The sequence below is a fragment of the Protopterus annectens genome, chromosome 5.part0 (genome assembly GCF_019279795.1).
Source record: "Protopterus annectens isolate FY-2018-M chromosome 5.part0, PAN1.0, whole genome shotgun sequence".
In the NCBI taxonomy this organism is placed as follows: Eukaryota; Metazoa; Chordata; order Ceratodontiformes; family Protopteridae; genus Protopterus; species Protopterus annectens.
The window spans coordinates 862,443,043-862,465,556 of NC_056735.1; the positions used below are offsets into that span (position 1 = coordinate 862,443,043).

General features: G+C 40.6%; 1 protein-coding gene across 3 annotated transcripts in view; it reads right to left on the reverse strand.

The window, feature by feature from the left end:
• The window catches only part of ARHGEF7 (Rho guanine nucleotide exchange factor 7), a 2,881,265-nt gene that overhangs the window by 2,704,767 nt on the left and 153,984 nt on the right, over window positions 1-22,514 (reverse strand). The gene's annotated exons all lie outside the window — the stretch shown is intronic.

The following is a 22,514-nucleotide window of genomic DNA, read 5'->3' on the forward strand; positions in this document are numbered from 1 at the left end:
AACAGCTGTGAAAGGCATAAAGTGTTGATGTTTAGTGACTAGATTTCCAGTCTTGGCTTCTGCAGTGCACATCAACCACATTTAAATAAAAGGTCATAGAATAAGCCCTCTGACAATGGGAATATTTAAAGAATAATCACATTATCCATTAAATATTACTTGTGTTGGGGAGCTCATTTTACATCTTAGGCACTTAGTGGTTTATTTCTTTTTGCTTACCATGAATATTGTCAGCTTACTTCCAGCTGAAGGTGCCCAAAGAATCACGCCACTGGCAGACTGCCTTTTTTTTTTCTTAAAAAGGAACAGATGCTGTCCAGTCCAGCGAGCCTAATTTCTTTATTAGGAAAAGTGGGTACTTTAAACTTGGATCTATAACCACAGTCACCATACCATCCAAACAAAATGAAGTCATAAAAGGATGTTGCAGTGTGCTCCCAAATCTGCAGACCATAACCACAGCACAGCACCTGTTTCTCAGATCATTGCTGCAAATGGTTCTGGACACTGCAGTGACAGCACTGTGTCTACTTTACAAGAAGTCTTATCTTATTCTGGATACCACATCACTAAAGTCAAAGAGCACAGGAAGTTCAAAGCTGGAGAAAAACAGTACATTACTGCATGAAAAGTTCAGTGAGAATACTACAGCAGATCTAAATTAACTACATGTATGAAATGATGCATTTTGTAAGGGTTAAATGTTCACTGTAGTATTAAAGTAAATCTGTTACAATCTTCACATTCAGATGTTGACAAACTATCTACTCCAACAATGGCAAAAGAGGACAGACACACAACCGCCAAAAGAGTGCATGACACAGTGCAGCACTCAATACAACACACTTTGGGGAAAAGAAGGCAGAAAAGCCTGACAACGTTTCAAATACAAAAGTGAAATTAAGGTACACAATGTTAACACTAACTGTAGCAAAAACAACTGTTAAGAACATACAAGAATCAAAACAATGAAGTCACCAATACAACAAACTTCAAACAAAATTGTTAAAAAAAAATGAATAACTTGCAAATACAGAAATAATACTACAGTATAAAATGGCAACCGAGTGCTTAACATAAAAATTCAAGTTCAGAATGACAACACAGGACGCCACAGGGTTGCAGCTCAGAGGAATACAAGACAGCAATTCTTTGTTAAAACAGTGCTAAATATACCAGTATTTTAGTGGCCATATTGAAAATGAATGCCTGACAGAATTTATAAAAACACAAATGTTACATAAAGTAAGCCAGTAATTACAAAAATAAAATAACGGTACAAGGAAGATTTGTAATAAAATAAAAAGCTAATGCTGGACGCACACAGAGTTGGGGGTCAAACAGCTCCCATCTGCTGCCAGCTTCTACTAAATGTGCAGGCTTCAACACTTTTAGTGTTACAAAGCATATTCAGCAGGGAAGATCAGATAACACTGGTTTTACTCTTTTTGGCTAAAAGTTGTCTGGCATAAGTTTAAAGTGATAAAGTGACTCCCTTCAAGTGAAGATAACTACTGCTCCATTTGTACAGTGTTTTGCTACAATAACTATCTATGAATGTCTAAGTTGGTTTGCCAGAGCTGGTGATGAACCGGATTACAATAAATCCAGTGCAATATATTTCAGATTCCTGATTAATTACATCAAGACTTACCTTCAGACCCTACCCTCACTATGCAGCCAGAAGGTGATCATGTTTTCCTGCATTACAAAGCACCCCTTCAAGCACAAACAACATATTCATAAGTGATAAATTAGCAAGCTGAAATGAGATAGGGCTGCATCTGCCAGGAAGAACATTTAAACTCCACTGCAGTCTGCCATCTACACCAGTATTTCCATAATTCTGAAAAAATGCTTTTTACAACTTCCAAGTTTTCTTTCTAATCTCTCATGATGCTCAGTGTCACTCTCTCCCAAGCCTTAATCTCACTGCAAGCCATTCCTTGTATAAGCAATTAAAAGTACCATATCTAATCTATAGCCATCATCTTTTGTTTTAAAGTCAGCAGACCACCTAGTCCACTAACAATAGCAGAAGACAGGAATGGAGCACCATAACACATAGCAGTATAAAAGCCAACTCAGTAGCACATCAAACAAAACAACTTGTCAAACATGGTGAATTCAATCAACTCAAAAGAAAACCAAAATGAATTAACTCATCTAAAGTGCATGCGACATTTCGCAAACACATTTAAATCACCATCTTGTGCATTTGTTTTCATTCTCTCCCACTGACCTCATCCAAAACCAGTAACCATTTCAAAATTTGGGACCTGGTAGAGCAAGTCCTGAAACACAGAGACTGAATGGCCAAAAAATAGACATACATACACAGAGTCTGACATGGCCATTTCTAGGAATATTCTCTTTTAGAGACACGGCAGTTTCAGAGTTCATGTATTTTATATTATATATGTATACACACACACATTATATATATATATATATATATATATATATATATATATATATATATATATATATATAGCCACAATCATTTCTATAATTTATTTTTTTTATTAAGACATTTGATTACTAGGAAAATCTAACTGGTAGAAGTCAATTTTCAGTGGAGGCCTGGGGAGAAAAGCTCCAAGTTATTATGAAATATTTTAAGAACAATAAATTTACAATCTTCAAAAATAAAACAAAACATCTACAGTTTAAATTATAACAAATCAGACAACAAAAACATTGCTTAAGAATCAATACAAGGTATATGACAATAATTTAATATTTACAGAAATTTTAGACAGTTTGTAGAGAAATTAAAGGTCAATCTGTCTAATACAAATAGGAATTGCAACATGAAGGGAGGGAAAAACAGGCTTATGGTATACTTAGAGAAAGTCAATTAAGAGAATTAGATAGCTCTAAGGAAGCAAGTAAAAAGGTATAAACGAATGAAAAGATACTTGTTCACATTTAGGGATATTAGTTTATCCTGGTTTTGAGCAGGAATAGAGCCAGATCCATCCATCCATCCGTCTTCAACCCCTTTTTCTCCATTTTTACACAAGGGGTCGGGGGTGTCATTTTAACAGTGACAATCATCTCAAGCCAAGGTTTATACTGACGGGTGGCTATCCCTGCCACAGCAGTTCATCCATACCATTCACACTCACACACACACTCTCGCACCTACAGTCAATTTAGTGTGCCCAATCCACCTACTGCATGTCTCCGGAATGTGGGAGGAAACCGGAGCACCCAGAGGAACCCCATGCGACCACAGGGAGGACATGCAGATTCCGCACAAAAGGCACCCCAGCCGAGGATCAACCAAAGAACTTCTTGCTTTGAGGCAACAATGCTAACCGCTGAACCACCATGGCTGCTATTAGCTAGTAAGTCTTTCAGAGTGGTTTTGAAAGATGGAAGGAAGGGTACAGACCTGATGGATTCAGGTAAGGAGTTCCAGTCCTTAGCAACCTTGTACGAGTACAGACAATGCCCAGCAGATCTGCTAGGTTGGTAGACAGACAGGAGTTTTGGTCAGTGGATTGCAATGGCTGAATGGGAATATAGTACTGTAGAATGTTTTTTAGTGCTGGACAGGCAGACAGATGCTGGACAATTTTATAGGTGATAAGAAGCTGTGTATCTGTTAGTTATGTGGCAGTTCTAGCCAATTTAGCCTTTTCAATGCTATACCATGGTGGGTTCTGAAAGGGGTTTGTGCTGCAAATTTAGCAACTTTGCTATAGCATAGTTCAAGTTTTTATTTTTGTGAAGCCTGGGAGGTTAGTAAGGATGGGAGCACCATAAAAAAAAATAAATAAAAAATAAAAGAGTGGGGGAGAAGATTAGTAGTGGCAAGTGTAGTTTTAGTTGTGCTGGTGACAACATTTCTGGCTCTGTAAAGCATCTCTAGTTTTTAATATTTTTTTTCTTATGCAATTTTGTATATGCAGGTCAAATGGAAGATCATCATCCACTGCTACCCCTAATAGTTTGCTATGCAAAGTGACTTCAATAGTTATATTAGCAAGAGAGAGGACTTTAAATTTTGTTTTTTCATGTGAGAGGGATTTGGGGGGAAAAAGTCGTAGTTTGGTATTTTTTGGGTTGAGCATGAGCTGTGAGTTATGAAGCAGCGGCTGTTAAAGCTTTCTGAGTAATTTTTTTGAAAGTGTACCATGTTGCCAGATGTGCAAATAAGGGTGGAATCATCTGCATATTGTATTATGGTGGCCTACTGTGTGGAAGAATACTGCGTTTTGGTGAAAATGTTAAAGAAGAAGGCCTATTGTGTGGAAGGTTACTGTGTGTTGGTGAAAATGTTAAAGAAGAAGGGAGCAAGGATACAGCCTTGTGGTACACCGCTGGTGACAGGGAGGCAAGGAGAAAGCATGGCATACCATTTTACTGGCTGATACCTACTGGACAGGTAGCTTTTGAACCACAGAAGGGTGGACTGATAAAGACCTAGTGAGGGCATTTGAAGTAGAAATTTGCTTTGACAAGCTGTGTCGAAGGCTTTAAGCAGGCCTATAAATATGGAAGAGACTAGTTTGCCATTATCTCTAGCTTTACTGCCAGTATCTATATAGGTTACAAGGGCAGTGCTAGAACTATGGGAAGGACAGAAGCCATGTGTAGAGGATAGGAGTTCTTCCTGCAGGAGATAGTCTAGCAACTGTTTTTGAATATATTTTTCAAGTATTCTAGCAAAAAGGGAGATAACACTGCTGTCGCTCTGCTACTATGGACACAACAGAAGAGTCGTCATGGGTTCTGTTTAAGCAGCTTTATTTTATACAAACATCACGATAGGAGTTTACTAACTAACTTAAGTAACTTGTATACAAACAAACTGCTGTAATCACACATGCTTACTCTGGCTGCACTCTCAAAATGGCACTAGGAAAGACACGTGCTTGAATATGTGCACACTCAGTTTCTAGTGTGTTCCTTAAAGATACAGCACATAGCATGTGCTCAATGATCTACAACTGCTATAGGTCTAAAGTTATTTATGTCTGTTGAATTTCCTCCTTTGTGCAGAGGAATAATGTGCAACTTTTTCCAGAGAAAGAATGTTAGATTCCTGGAATGACCTATTTATGAGGCTTGAGATAGGATAGGCAATGCTAGTGGCTGCTATTTTTTTAGGTACCCACTTGGCAGCTTATCAGCTGAAGAAGAGCACGGTTTAAGAGTACAGGTTTGAAGGTGAAAGTGGATGTGGTGATATGTGGCTGTTGGGCAAGGTTGGGATTAGATGTTGCAGAATCCTTGGTTAGAGATTTGTATACTATCTATAAAATAAGAGTTAAACTGTACAGCAAATCTGAGTGATGAGTTATCGGGAGAGGGGTTTGGGTTGAATTTTTGGCCAGGATGTAAAATTTCTTTAATGTACGTCCAAAATGTTTTAGGGTTATGTTTAATGTTATTCTGAAAGCTATTACAGTATAGTTTTCTGTCTTCATTTACTTGCTTTTTAGTATGATTGCGGGGCATTCTGAAGTTTTCATAATATTGAGGTGTTTCATATTCTTGACATTCTTTCTATGCCTTTTCTCTATCTTGCATCAGTATTCTACTCTTTTTGAATAGCTAAATTGCATTATTTGTTTTCAGTCTCTTCCTTCTAGGAGGTGCAAGGCTACTTAGGAGATTTAGAAAAGTATTGAATTCAATTACTGCATCGTCTAAGGGGAGGATTTTTAGAAAGTTCCAGTTAACAGATGATAGTGTAGTAATAAATATTTCTGGGTTAAACTTGGAAGGTTAGGTATTGTTTTATAAATATGCTGTTAAACTGGATGCGTGACATGTCTTGTCATATATTCTGGGTGATGATCACTTAGGGAGTCTGACATTGTACCTGTGGTGGAGTATAACACTAGGATCAGAAACACATATAAAACACACACGCAAAAAAAGAAGCTTAAAGGAGAAAAGTGATGATAGAGGTTTGCTCTTAACCTGGACTTTCAATAGCTTCTCACCTCCCAAGTGTCAGCAGTTGGCGTTATGACTGCCAACATTTTAATAGGGAACCCACACTATCACCAAGTCTACTGCTTGCAATTTGCTTCAAGCCAAATGGAATTTTTGAGAATACAGTTATACAGCCGACCTCTAACATACATCACTTGCATACATTCAGCGTGTTGTATTTAGTAATACACAGGATTATGACACCCAAAACCACTTTAAAAATTGCATTTATCTTTGCCACAATACCACATATTATAAAAGATAATGTATGGGTACTTGAACAAGTAGTTAATCCTTTGATGTGTTAAGTGATCTGACAATGTATTTATGCTGTTACTCCTAACTGTTCATGCACTATCCCTTATACATATGGCAATTTATACACAATATTTTATTTCAGTATTAACTTATAAACCACGATCAGACAATTTCTATAAGAAAAGTGTCAATGTACCAGCTAAGACTTATTTCACAAAAAATGCTGAGAACTGAGCCATTAGAGTTTCACTGTTATGTTACTACAGACCTGCTCTGCATTTTGAAATACAGCAAATGTGGTACTACCAGATACACATTTCAGCTGTTAAAGTGTACTACAATGATGTCAAACAGATAGACACAATTTATGACACAGTGGAAACCTAATGACAGAAAGGAGGACAGCTGTTGTCCACTAGAGAAGCTTAGGTTCATAAGTAGATACTAGGCTTGAGGTCCATTAGACCATTAAGAAGCCTAGCCCAATTTCCCCAATTGTCCCAAAGCATGGTCTAGTTAAGTGACTTGCTCAAGGCTGCACAGCAGGCAAATGGAGGTTGAAAGAAACAAACCCTTTACTACAGGAAGCAGCTCATTAACAGCTCATAACCTTAATCATCTGCTCTAACTTCCAGACAACTTTAGCTTAAAGGGAAAGTGCCTCTTGAGGAGGCTGCAACACAATACAAATACAAGCAAGTTATTGTTTAGACCATGTGCTTGTGTAAGCAAGTCACAGTGATGTTTTTGTTGCACCCATACAGTATTATAAACACCCTTCTTGCTCACAGGTATACAATAATGCAAAGGTTCCACACACGACTCCCAACCACAATATACAAAGTTCTATATCTCACACTTGAGTAGCTATTTTAAACAGAGTCCCCCTTTGCAAGCACCCATCATACACACAAGCTGATTGCAACATCTGCTTTGTAATAGATTCACTTCTGACAACATGGCACCTATGTGCCAAACAGTGGCACACTGTCTGACTAGTATAAGATGTACACCATTTGTGGAAATCCTATTGTTTTATTCCTACCTGTGAATATTAAGCAAGGACTTCTCTGCAACAGGACATTTCCCTTTATTCTAAGGCTTTTAGCAGTACAAGCAATTCCAATTCTGTGTCCATCCATCCATCCTCAACCCCTTTTCCCCTTCTCACACATAGGGTCTGGATGTTACTTCAATAGTGACAATCATCTCATGCCAAGGTTTACACTGCCAGGTGGCTAGCCCTGCTGTGGTAGTTCATCCATACCATTTACTTGCACACACATTCGCACCTATGGGCAATTTAGTGTGTCCACTCCACCTACTGCGTGTCTTTGGAAAGTGAAAGGTAACCGGAGCACCCAGAGAAAACCTACATGACTGCAAGGAGGAATTCCGATTCTGTATCACAGCTCAAAAACTCATTTCCTTAGTTACACCAATTTGCTCACCCAGTATCTCTGATGAAGCAATCTCCAGGGAATCTTTAAAAACTCTGCCAACTCATTACACTCCCAAAAAAATAGGTTCCCAGTTACCTCTCTCTTCCCCATCACACCTCCAACATTTGCTGTTTAACTGAGGAAAAATTCTTTGGAGTCTACTTGGAAGTCTTTACGTAGGTATTTATTCCCCAAGCAAGGATCCCAAATCTTCCAGACTTTGTTGTATATTTGGGAGGTATATATATCCCCCCTTGTTTCTTTGTGAATTGCTTATCCAATCTCTCTTCCTAATCCTTTCTAACCTTCGCTGATTGATTCTTATAGTTATCATGCAATATTTTATATGCTCTACTAATTATTCCTTTTTTAATGGCAGCTTATGTTCTCGATTCTACTAAAAGTTCTTGTTTAGGACCACCCCTATTTCTTTCTCTTTGCCTATACTCCACGATTTCCCATTCCATCTCAACTTTCAGCTTCTACTGATATTCTTCGTGCTAAACAAGATGCATTTAAAGCGCTGAAACAAGTTTAACCAGAGGTTAAAGAGGTTCATTTAAGATTTTCTGGATTACTCGTTGGTGTCTCTTTTTGATGTTGCTGGGCTTCTGGATGTGCCCCCCCCAATTTGCTACCATGACCACAGCATGACTGTATTCGTTTTCATCCCATATGCCTTCAGTTTTGTATTTCAGTCCCCTACCATTTGCTGCAGTTCCTGTTTAGAGTCTGCTTCAGCAGCTTTGTTGATCAGTTCCCTCCTACATGTGTGCTAATAAGAGTCCATTACAACGATGAATAGAACCCTGATGTACACATACATGCACACACCCACACATACACAAAGGAAACACCTTCAGGTGTTCAAACACAGTTTATACTGGAGTCAATGGGTCTCGTACACAGCCTGCAATAATTCTATCAATCAGTGTTGAGCTGCAGCGGTGGGTGCAGTGGTTAGCATTGCCGCCTCACAGCAAGAGATTCTCCGGTTCAATTCTCAGCTGGGGTGTCTTCTGTGCGGAGTCTGTATGTCCTCCCTGTGGTCGTGTGGGTTTCCTCCGGGTGCTCCAGTTTCTTCCCACATCCCAAAGACATGCAGTAGGTGGATTGGACACTCTAAATTGGCCCTAGGTGTGACTGTGTGTGTGCCTTCTGTGGAAGGTTGGGTGCTGGGTTGGCAATTCGACACAGTAAAACTGTACTGCCAATCATGAGCGGACAGATGATCCGCTGTGGCGACCCCAACCGGGAAAAGCCGGAAGAAGAAGTGTTTCCAGGTTACTTCAAACCATTGCAGGAATTCTCAAATAAACTTTCTTGGAACCTTGTCATATGCTTTCTTGTAGTCTACAAATGCCTGTTTGGACTTCTCATCTTTAGCTTCTGCTCCATATCAGTCTCACTGCAAACACAGGACAGATGAATTGCATCCTGATCTGAACTCAAATGTATAAATAAAATAAGTAAATGAGAAGTTTATCAACCAGGTGGGTGCATTGGCCATTTCAAGCAAAACCTGAGTCAGAAGACAGACAATACACAAGCAATAATGCCTGACAGGGTGTGTGTTAATGTGTAATTAAATGCTCGCCCAGGGGTGTTATGAGGCCTGATGCTGCAGGTGGAAGGCCTCTACACCCCTCATACGAGTTAATTACACATTAAGCACAATAATTCCTAATAGGGCGTGCGTTAGAGAATGGGTTCTCCGTAAAACTGTTGTTTTACTTATTTATTTTTTTAAGTACTACTATTATTTTTGTTATATTTTTTTAATGTAAAATAGTTCCTCCGCCTAATGTTTCAAACTTGCTGAAATATATCTTAATGGTGTTAGGAGGAAGCATTTTACATCAAACGTATATAAAAAATAATACAGTGCTTAAAAAATAATAAGCAAGGAAAACAACAATTTTACACAGAGCCTATTCTCTCTCTGTCATACACACAGTCTCATCTGTTTTCATTCATACATACACACACCCTCCTCTGCTTTCATACATGCATTCAATCACACTAGATCACTCTCTCTCACATGCAAACACACGCACACATGCAGTCTCCTCTGCTTTCATACAAGCAGTCACACAAGATCACTCTTGCTTTCTCTCTCACTCTCTTAACCTCTCTCTTACACACACACACACACACACACACACACACACACACACACACACACACACACACACACACACACACAGTCTCTCTCCTTTTTTTGTTTTACATTTTATGGTCACTAAACCACAGAACCGCTGCTTACACAGAGTAAAATAATGGCCAATTTAGTTTTCTTTTGCAGTCCGAGGTCCACAGCAGCTTCCTACGCTGTCGTGAAATGGTGGACTCATTTGTCAGTGGACATTACTTGTACACTAATACCCTAGTGGAGAACGTTCCTTCTCCAATCAGCGTGTTGATGTACACTTTGCCCATACTATCATTTATAATAAAGTGGAATGCACATTACAAGCATACAAAATAACATTCATAACACACTAAGAACATACGAAATTTTAATAGCAAGTTGATACTGAAGAGTAAATGATAACGTGAAGGAATACAGTTAAGTAATGGCCAACCAGAGGCACTTATCAATACAGATTAGAATACACACTAGAAATAGGAATCTCCCATTTTATTATCTCATTTGTGTATTCATTTATCAATCACATCCCCCAGCACTCAGCCTGCAGTTGTGAACATCCCCTTTGTTCTTGTACACTACCATTACAATGTTGAATCTCCAGTCATATTTGCAAACGCCTCTCTATATATAATGTGAGGAGCACCCCAGTAGCAATTTCTCGTCAGTCCATCCAACTTCTCGATCGTATCTGCCGTGACTTCATCTAAGAAATCCGTTTTCCCTTGCTTCTTATTCCTTCGTGCACATTCCACTACTTCAAGGCTGGATTCTCCTTCCTCTTTAAATCACAAGCTGTAAATATATCAGTACAGTTTCTGTTGATTTGGTATTTCTAACTCTCTGACTACTACCATGACTTAGTGATATTTTCTAGGGTTACATTATATCAGAATTTCCATCCATTCATTTGTGCACTTTAAGGAGGCTGCCTTCAATAAAATCATCATCATCATCAACTTTTGGAAAATATTCAAATGCTAGATATTTGTAGATTAAGGTATCAGCTATAGGCAAAACAACTGGCCCAGCAACAATTTATCATAAAGCAAAGCTAGTTTTATCTCAGTTTAAGTAGTCCATCCATTTTAAAGTAGCAAAGGCAACCATAAAATAAAAGGACATTTAATTATTGTCTGACAAACCTCTTCTGCTGTTTCCAATAAACTTTCAGTATTTGCTGAAAATTTACTAGTCTAATAGCATGAAAATCTTGTGGAAGTGTGTCAACTTATTTTTCCACAGCAGTGATGCAAAAAGTTTTAACTTCGCACTTCGAGAAAAGAAAATAACCACACACACACACACACACACACACACACACACACACACACACACACACACACACACACACACACACACAGCTGCAGAGAACTGTTTAACTAACTTTTATTTTTAACACTCTGGGGTGAAGCTTTCTACAGGAATGACAAATAACTAAAAACAAAGTTCTTTTATAAATGCAAAACTGATTAATCGTTTAGAAACTTCAAGCAACAGTCAGATCACTAAGATTTGATATCTCCTTACTTTCACTGCTACAAGACTCAAACTCAAATGACTTTGGCTCAAATCCGTGAGTTTTACTTGTTTTAACTGCTGCAATCTCCTTGACAAGTTGCAATAAACAATGGGAACTTCACACAAAAATATAGGCAACTTTTAAATACTAAAAAATGCAAATTCTTAAAGTACTGCCCCCCTTCCACTTCCACTAAAACATAAAGCATGTACCAAAGGCTTTTAAGCTTTTGAACTTTCATTCACCTAACTGATGCATGAAAGCTGCATACATACATACAGCAGCACAATCACCATCAAGAGAGCAGTTCCACCGGATATATTCCATCTTATTTTTTAATACCACCATTACTTTGGTAACCCAACAAATATAGGACAGCAAAAGCATTTTTAGAAGATTGTACCAACTAATTTGTTCTGACAAGCATCCTAACATACTAAGACACAAACAACCATGTGCATACAAACCCTCCAAAAAGCAACAATTAAAAAAAATTAAAAGGATGCAAAGCCTTCTTAATACAAAAGGACACAAACTTTCTAACTAGAAAGTGCATAACTGCTCCACTGGCAGTAAAACAGCACTGGGATGTAAGCCTCATACAAAACACAGTCCTTCTTGATTTTAGTATCATAACGTCAAGCTTTCAGTTGCACAATGAATGTAGAACAGCAAAATCATTTGTACAGGATGTTATTAACTGATCTGTTTGGCAAGTGGCCTGGTACAGTAAAGCAAATAAATATGCAAATGTATAAAAACATTCCAAGCGAAAAAGTTACAATTCCCAACTGAACAAACCCGTCACGCACTGCCTAATCATATGAAGTGCCTCCAGAACACGGATCCCTATTCAATACTACAACTCTATAATCAGTAACTGCAAAGCTATGATGCGTTAACCAGATGCTTTCTGCAAGTCCAGGGTTTGATCCTTTCGGCCTCTATTTGCATACTGTGTAGCTCTGAGTAAGCGACTTAAGTGGTCCTGGGTTGCCTATGAAAAAAATGTGCTTACATCTGGGGGTCTTCTCTGGTTAACACACAAAAAATGTAATAAAAAATATATGAAATAATAAATAGCAAACAAAGAATGACAAATGGCAATCCTCACTCACTCACCCCTTTTTTGCTTGCCACCACCCTGCACAACCCATTATCACAACTTATATAATTATATATGCTAGCTCCAAGATGCACATACCTTGGAAGTTAAAAGTGAATACTCCAACCTTACTGCAATGACGGACTTGTACCTTGCTATGTCTATGCAAACACAGACACACACACAAACACACAGTTAGATATAAGTCTATATACCTACACACACACACACACATACACATTATATGCACACATATACAGTGATTCATACATAAGAGTATACTCTATTACACTGAAGTACAATGTTGACAGCAGTTTGGTAAATGTCCAAGGATTATCCCACTGTAGGGTAAACCAAAAAAGAAGTGCATCTGCAGTGGTATAAGCACCCCTGCACCCCCACATCCCTTCTAATTATATATGTGAAATCCTAGATCATACAATCCCCAAGGAAAGGGAATAATCCCCTACCTGGGAAATGTTCATATTGCACACACAAAGACAATCTGCCCCTGTCAACCAAACTGATCACAACATTGTACTCCATTGGTGGTTTTCATGCCACTGTGCTACGGTTAGTGCTAGCATGGTTTTAGCAGTGGACTTTTCTGCACTGTACACTCCCACATCAGGATTCTGTTTGCTTTTCTATATTAAAGATCAAGTTACACGCAGTCAAAATTCACTTAGTGACGACGTTATTTTTTGGCTGTTATGCTCAGCAGTACATTGCTATTTTTGGGGCACAGAGTGCCAGGTTACTACTGTGACTGCAACAGATCCACACAAACATTCATAAAGTCCCTTTTCTTCTCCAAAAATCCATGAATACAGAGCTTGCTGTGGAACTTTGCTTCTATATGTACTGTATACCTGGGCTACTTCTAAGTATGCATCAGCTGTGTATGTACATGTACTATAATGCCAATTGACTTTTCTGTACATGTGTATATGTATGTATGTAAATAATATATATATATATATATATATATATATATATATATATATATATATATATATATATATAGATAGATATATCTATATACATACACACACACACACACACACACACACACACACACACACACACACACACACATATATTACTTATTTTACATTTGTTGACCGAGTTTGTCCGACTGAGCTAAGTAGCCCATTTTCAGTGGAGGCCCAGGGAGAAAAGCTCAGCATGTTCTACAGATTATCATTTACAAAAATAAGTAAACAATCAACAACTGGCTTACAAAAGATATTTAAAGCAACACATACATGAAAAACAAGGATTTACTACAGTAAACTAATCATTACGTCTGTCAGATTTAGAATCCTACATCATTCAGGAGGACTAACAATAGTTTTGTCACCAGATGTAATATCTAAGAATGTATGTAATGTGCTTAGGACAGAGAAGTTAATGTGAGACAAGGTCTACAAAGTTAAAGAAAGTTGCATAAGTTGGGAACAGACTGAGGTGTGCAGTTAGGGTTGATAAGCTGTTTAAGGGGAGTGGGTAAAGAGGCAGGTCCATTAGCTCAACAGGTATTCTTTAGTGGCTAGTTTGAATTGTCTAAGTTGCTTAAGTGACCTGATCTCTAGTGGAGTTCGTTCCAAGGCCTTGGAAGGATAATAGCTATAGAGAATACATCCTTTCTTAGTTTTAGGTTTGTGGATTTGTAGCAGATCTAAGTTTGAGCTCCGGAGGGATCTAGCAGGTGAATAGTGGGAGATGATAGGGTAGGACAGTAAGAAGGCTGATAAAGGATAGAGTGGATGCTCTGGAGTTGAGGGAGAAGAAGATGGTGAGGTACTTCTAGCCAGTTATGGTGTTTGAGTGAGAGACAGTGATGTGACTTGTATGTTTGATGGGCTGCAAATTTGGCTATCTTGTTGTAGGTAGATTCAAGTTTGCAAAGAGTGTGGAGTTGAGGCAAATAAGAATTTGAGAGACATATTATAGCCTGGGTAGGAGATAGACATAAGAGAGAGTTACTTGAGCTTCACTGGTGAGAAACTTTTTGTTGTGGTAGAGGAGCCCTAGTTTCTGATGAGTTTTCTTGATACAGTTTTAATGTGTAAATCAAATTTAAGTTTGTCACCAATGATGACACCAAGGAGTTTAGTGCTAGAGTCCACCTCGATGTGTGTGTTACTGAGGGACAGGATTGTGAAAGTGGATTTAATGTGGTTGTAGTTTTTAGGAAGAAAAAGCAGTAGCTTAGATTTTTGGGGGTTAAGGATAAGCTGGTTATCAGACAGCCAGTTTTCTACAGAGTTAAACGAAGTCTGTCTTGTAGAGATGAGTTCGGAGGGAGAGTCAGCAATAGTGATGACAACAGAGTCATCAGTGTAGAATAAGGAAGATTAATGAAGATGTTGAAAAGTAGTGCACCAAGGTTGGAACCCTGAGGGACACCCATTTTAACTGGGAGAGGAGGGGAGAGTGCAGATTGCCACTTCACTGCTTGAAATCTGTCAGTGAGGTAGCTGGAAAACCATGCAACAGCAGAAGGGGAGAAGTTAAGATTGGTTAGTTTGTGCAGAAGGAGAGGGTGAGAGAGAGTGTCGAAAGCTTTAGAGAAATCTAAGAATAGGCAGGAGACAAGTTTGTTATCTCTGGCAAGGGATACAGTATTAAGGAATGATAGTAGGGCAGTAATATACTATGCTTTGGTCTAAAGCCATGTTGAGTAGGTGGAAGCAGATTTTCAGAGAGTAGGTAGTGCATAATTTATGTATGCATTTTTCTTTAGAGAGAGGAGAGAGGATGGCAATTGGTCTAAAATTGGTGATGTCTGAGGAGTTATCTCCTTTATGCATTGGCAGAGTGAAGAATTGTTTCCATATGGAAGGGACTTTGGACTCTGACATGGAGCGGCTGATTAAGATAGATACAGAGAATGCAAGAGAGTCAAGCAGCTAACTGAAGGAAAAAGGAAGGAATGTTGTCGATAGAATCTGAGTAAGGTTTGAGTTTAGAGAGTAGGGATTTGATGTAGCTAGTGGGTACAGGTTTGAGGGAAAAATAATTTGATGAGAGTACAGTGGGATTTGATAAAGAGTGGTTTGAAATATTACTAAAGGTAGACGTTTTGGCACTGGGGTTAAACAGTTTGGATATAGAGTCAATGAAATATGTATTGAAGGTGGAGGCAGTATCTTTGGAAGTGTTATCAGGACAAGGATTGGGGGTGCAGGGACCACCAGGATGTAGTATGTGGTGCAATGAGTTCCCAATTTTTTTGGGGTTAGATTTCAAGGCTGAGTATGGATTATAGTAGAAATCTCTTTTATCTTTATTAATACACTTTCTGGTTTGATTTCTGTGTATTTTAGCAAGTCTGCAGGGAGCTTTGTTTTGGTCCATGTTTTTCCATGCTCTGTCTCTATTTTTTATTAAGATGAGGGTGGAATTTGATAGCCATGGAGATATATTAGATTTAATACGGACTGTGCAAAGTGGGGCAAGTGAATCAAGAATACTGAGAAAGGTAGAGTTGAAAGACAGGACAGCATCATCAAGGGGGAGTTGGGTAAGGAAATTCCAGTTAACTTTAGAGAGAAAAGATTTAAAGGTGTCCAGGTGGATGTTAGTAAGTTTGCAGCATGTGATAAATCTATGCTGTTTAGTAAAGTAAGGGATACGTTTAAGTACTTTTATTGGGGAGTGGTCACTTATTGTGTTGGGAAGGGTTTCAGAATTGTGACATTTAGAAGGATGAGAGACTACAATCCAGTCGATAAGGGTGCTGTGTGTATGCGAGTTGTTGGTATGGGTGGCATCAGTGAGAAGTTGAGTAAAGTTGTACAAGTCAATTTGTAAGGAAGAATTTGGGATACAGAGAGTTAACCAAATTAATATTGACATCACCAAGAATAATGGTTTCATTAGGAATAAACACTAAAGGTGGAGGAGTGTCCATATTCACACCTCCAGGCTAGTTGCCCAACTCAATGCATCTGAAATTCTCCAGGTGCAACTAACACTAGGTAAGACTACAATCCAAATTGTAGCTTGCTACAGATCCCCCACCATGCCCCAAGATTCTCACTACACCTTTCTAAAGATACTGGAAAATATTGAGATACAACCAAACACCCTAATACTGGGTGATTTCAACTACCCTGCCATTTAACTGGGAAAACAACTCCTTTTCCCAACGGTTCTTGGAATTCATAAATTCCAATGCCCTGGATCAACTAAATCCATTGCTCCACCAGGGGCTCCAATATCCTAGACCTGGTCATTACCAACATGGGAAATAGATGCTCCACACCAGTGGTCACCCCCTCATTGGTCAGGTCTGACCATAAGCAAATCACCCTTGAACATCCACATCCCACCCCCACCCCCAGTAAGGAAACATCCTTAAAAAACTTCTCCAAAGCCAACTTCATGCTACTGAAGTCAGAAGTAACAAACTTCACGACACCCATGCAGACGGGATCGGAAATTTCGACTGCAGAATCCTACACTAAGGCACTGTACAAGCACATCCACTTGTGTATGAATCATGCCATCCCAAATAGAACCAAGATGCTCTTCTCCAAAAAAAGGAAGCCAATCTGGTGGTCCCCTGCTATAAACAAACTATACAACAGAAGGAAGAAACTGTTGCAGAAAAGAGGAAAATCCCAGGATGCAAAAAACTCCCTTACTACCCTCAGTAAGAAGCTGAGATCCCTCATAAAATCCTCAAAAGCTAGTTACGAAAATAAAATTGCCAAAGATTCCAAAGACAACCACAAGGCATTCTATAGTTATGTTAAGAATCTAAATGGCAATGCTCAGATCTGCTCTGAGCTACAACAGAATGGCATTAAATATACTGATCCCAAGGATTTTGCTAATATCCTGGCAGATCGATTTAGTGCCAACTTCACCCCCCTCTCACCCCCTAAAGGGCCCATCTTAATACCAAAAGATTGCCATATTCCGGTAATCACGGCCACACAGGTAGAAACCGCACAATCCAAAGCTAAGAATACAGCATCCATGGGACCAGATGACATCCCAGGCTGTGTACTACATGAACTACAAAATGAACTGGCACATCACCTAAATGTCATGTTTAAATCATAGCCTCACCTCAGGCTTCGTGCCCACTGAATGGCGCACAGCTACAGTTATCCCACTCCACAAGGGGGGATTCGCCTTGGATCCCGGGAACTACTGTCCCATCAGTCTGACGAGCCTGATCTGAAAGGGCATAGAACACATTATCATGGAACTTATAAACAAAGACATTGGCAACCTTCTAACACTGAACCCCACCCAGTTTGGGTTTGTGAAGGGCCAATCTTGTCTCCTGAATCTGATTGACTTCTTCGAATCAGTCTCCAGAGCTGTGGACGAGGGTAAGGCGGTCCACACAGCCTATCTGGACCTTGCCAAGGCCTTCGACACCATCCCCCACTCTGGAATCATAGATAAACTTACTAAGCTGGGCATAAATCCCTACATGACTCGATGAGTTGCCAACTGGCTTACTGACAGAACCCAAACTGTAAAAATAGCAGACTCCAAATCCAGCTCCAGACAAGTGACAAGTGGAGTACCTCAGGGTTCAGTCCTGGGACCACTCTTGTTTGGCATCTACTTCTCTGAAGTACAGGCTAACACTAAGAGACTCTGGCTAACAAAGTTCACAGATGAGTGCAAACTGGGAGCCATTATTGAATCCCCAAATCATGTGGATATTCTACAAAAGGGCCTTACAGAAACAGATGCCTGGTGCCAGAGTCATGGGCTCAAGCTTAATGCCAAGAAATGTATAGTTATCCCGTTTGGAAAAAAACATGTACCCATGAATTACCACATAGGTGGCAGGACACTAAACATCGAAAGTGTGATGAGAGACTTAGGGACACAGGTGGACAGTGGTCTCACTTTCTATAACCACATTGCCACAACAGTCAGGAAATCCTTCTATGTGCCACACCACATCACTAAGGACTTTTCATCCAGAAAAAAGGAGGTCATTGTCCCACTGTACTCATCCCTCATTAGACCCATTATAGAGTATAATGCCCCTTTTGGTACGTACCTCACAAGACATCTGCAAAAGCTGGAAAGGCTGCAGAAATGCCTCAGTAAAAGAATCACAGGCCCAAAGCAGATGCCATATGTTGACCGTCTAAAAAAAACTCCAGCTATACTCTGTGGCATATCGTCTACTCACAGGCAATCTCTGCTTAACATACAAGGCCATGTCAAACCCTGAGCTGCTGGACATGCTCCACTTAAAGAAATCCCAATCCCTCAGAGCCACACGCTCCAGGGATCTAAACCTTGTCATCACAATGAACAAAACATGCTGGAGGGACAGGTTCCTGACCCAGAGACTCCCCATACTCTGGAAAAGATTGCCCATACATGTCAAGCAGAGCGCCTCATTGGCCCTCTTCAAAAGGAACCTTGATGACTGGATGGGAGATAGTAAATTCACCCCGGGGATCATGTCAGTCGCCCTGCTAGACAGGGGTCCAGAGAAGTAAATATTGTGGGAAGAAATATCCAGGGAATTGTTATGGCTAGGCTTGTATAGGCTCTAGGGCCGATAGCTTAGTACCAACCTACGAACCTATGAATATGTTGAGAGAAGTATGAGAGTATGCTTTCCAGCAGGGTAAGTTATCTCCCGGGGGAATGGAGATTGCTACTATTGTGATGGTGGTATGGGTGTTAAGTACAAGGTTGACCGTCAGTATTTCAGCAGGGAAAAAGAACAGGATAGTTTTATTAGCAGTTGTCAGGGTAAGGTGGTTAGAGTAAACAATGGCAACTCCACCACCCTTTTTCTTTTGGCAGTCAAAGTGCAGTGTACCATAACCAGGAGGGAGAAAGTCTGTCATAGTGTTGGGGTTTTAGCCAAGTTTCTGTTACGGTGATGGCATCAGAGGTGTGGCTTGAGATCCAAGCATGAAGTTCACTAACCTTGTTTAATATACTTCTAGTGTTTATTGAGTAAAAGGAGATATTTGTTTGTTTGGAGGGGTAGAGGTGTATAGGTTAGTGGGACTATAGTTATAGGTGGAGTTGTGCTGAGTGGGGCCTGGATTGGGATAAATATCTCCTGCAAGTAGAAGAACATTAGGGTAGTAGTGGCAGTTATATTTGTGTAATTTTGATTTTTAAGAAATGTGGTGTAGGTGGGGGGATTTTGATTTTAGGAAGAGGAGTTTCAGTAGAAAAGACAGAAGTGAAAATAGCAAATGAATGATAAGGAGATGAGGTATCCGTAGTATGAGGTATTGTAGGAACTTGGAGGATAGGAGATAACTTTTAGTTATGTACTTACCATAACTTCGGATGTATGGGATCCATCTTGCCTACATTCATAACTGATGGGTTCGGAGCCGATCCCTCGGCTCCGACTCGGCCACTATATAGTAGAACGAAGTCTCTAATTAGCTGGGCTACCCCTTATCCCAGAATGCACCACGCCTGCTTCCCCAGCTCTTGTTTGTTCACTTTTATATACCTACATCCAGGCACAGAAACATACCAACAACTGTAACAAACTAAAGTCCTTCAAGAGAAAAACTCAGTAAGTAGCAACATTTTCTCTAAGTCCAATGGGAAGGGGGAAGGAGGGCGGGTACGTATGAATGTAGGCGAGATGGATCCCATACATCCGAAGTTATGGTAAGTACATAACTAAAAGATGTAATGGGATCCTATCTCGCCTACATTTATAACTGATGGGACAGCATCCCTAGCACCTAAATCCCGGGTGGCTCATTGGAAAACAATCCTGAGAACTGTGGAACCAAAGGAAGCTCTACCTAGAGAAGCCACATCTATCTTGTAATGAGAAATAAAGGTGTGCGGAGAAGTCCAGGTAGCAGCCGCACAGATATCATCTATCGATAATTTGGAGTGAAATGCTACAGAAGTAGCCATTGCCCTGGTAGAATGAGCCTTGACTGGGAATGGTAGCTCTTTGCCGGACTGTGAACAGATGAAGGAGATGCAATCTTTAATCCATTTAGCTATGGTGGTTTTAGCCACCGGTTGACTAACCTATTTTCCATAAAGGACACAAACAGCTGATCTGACTTTCATGTCTGATTGGTCCTACTTAAATAAAAGCAGTTGTCTGTGAACATCCAACTGATGGAAAATATATTCTGCGCTATTGGAGAATTTGGGAAAAAACACAGGAGCTCCAAGGATTGTTGAATGCATAAGGGGATGCTACCTTGGGTAAGAAAGAGTGATTTAACTTGAGAGACACTCTGTCTTTGTGAAAAATCAAATAAGGGGGGTTAGAACAGAGAGCCTGAAGCTCTGAGACCCGCTTGGCAGAGGTTATTGCCACCAAAAAGGCAGTTTTCCAAGATAGAAATTTTATATCACAAGTAGCTGCTGGTTCAAAGGGACGGGCAGTTAAAGAAGCTAGAACCATATTCAGATCCCAATGGGGGCACAGGATTGGCTATTGGGGGCCAAAGGAGCCACGCTCCTTTAAGGAAAGATTTGCAAAGCCTGTTTGCCATTAAGGAAGGCTCAAAGGAGACATGAAAATTAGAGATAGCTGCCAGTTGGACTTTAATTGTGGAAACTGAAGTGCCCAAATAAAACAAAGAAGCCAGAAATTCTAAAACCTGAGGTACTTGGGGCGGTAAGGGGATCTATACCTCGTTGCTGGGCCCAAATAGCAAACCTCTTCCACTTGCTGGAATACAGTTTAATAGTGGAAGGTTTGTGAGAAGAGGACAAAATGTGGATGACGTCTGTAGAAAGAGAGTTATCTCTGACTAAGGTTGGAAGTGGAGTAACCAGGCGGCCAACCTCAAGGACCTGAGGGATGGATGAGACTGTCCCAACTGATGAGTTAACAGGTCGGGCACCAGGTCCAGAAACCATGGGCCCTCCACCGCATACCTCAGAAGGAAGGGGAACCAAACCTGACGAGGCCAGTGTGGAGCGATCAAAATCATGATGCTTCATAGACAAATCGCCTTCTGTATCACCTTCGGGAGGAGGGGAACCGGAGGGAAGGCGTAAAGTAGACCGGGGGGGCCAACTGTGAGCTAGAGCGTCCCTGGGAATCTGCCCCGGAGAGGGAGACAGAGTGAAGAACTCCCTGCATTTCGCATTGTGAGGGCTGGCGAACAAGTCGCAACAAGGGAGGCCCCACTTGGCGAAAATGTTTGCAGCCACCCTGTCGTTGAGGGACCACTCGTGGGGCAACAGGAGAGTCCTGCTCAGCCTGTCTGCAATCACATTGGATTTCCCCGGAATGTGCGTTGCCACTAGGAAACGCTGGGCAGAAATCGCCCAATGCCACACTCTCATGGCCTCTTGGCAAAGAGGGTAGGACCTGGTTCCGCCTTGCTTGTTTATGTACCAGACTACCGACATGTTGTCGGATAGGATCGCAATAGTACCCCGGGGAAGAACATGATGAAGTGCTTGCAACACCAGTAGCACCGCTCTCATTTCCAGGATATTGATATGTAAGTGCTTTTCGTGAGCCTGCCACGTACCTTGGACAGACCTGTCAAGATAATGCCCCCCCCCCCTATCTGGGAGGCATCCGTGGTCACCGTGGCGACGGGAGGCTGAAGGGCAAAGGGTCGCCCCTGGTCCAGGTTGGACCGAAGCAGCCACCAACGTAGGTCCCGGCAACTTTCCGTAATCTGGACCAAATGGTTCAAGGGAGATCCTGAAAGGACCATTGAACCGACAGTAGCCATTGCCGCACCCGCATGTGCAGCCTGGCTAAGGGGACTAGAAGAATAGTCGAGGCCATCGTGCCCAATAACTGCAGAATCAGTCTGGCCTGAACTCGTGATCTGGGTAACAAGGTTTGAACCTGCGACTGCAGGACCTGAATCCTTTCTACCGGCAAGAATGCCCGCATTCTTCTTGTGTCTAACTCTGCGCCTATAAAGGTAATACGCTGAGACGGCTGCAGTACAGATTTTCCCCAACTGAACGTGATTCCTAGTGAATGACCCAAACTGACTGTGGTCATAAGCGCCCGAACTAATAGATGCTTGGTGGTGGCAGTAAGGAGCCAGTCGTCTAGATAGGGAAACACTTGGAATCCTAGACTTCTCAAGTGAGCTGTCACTA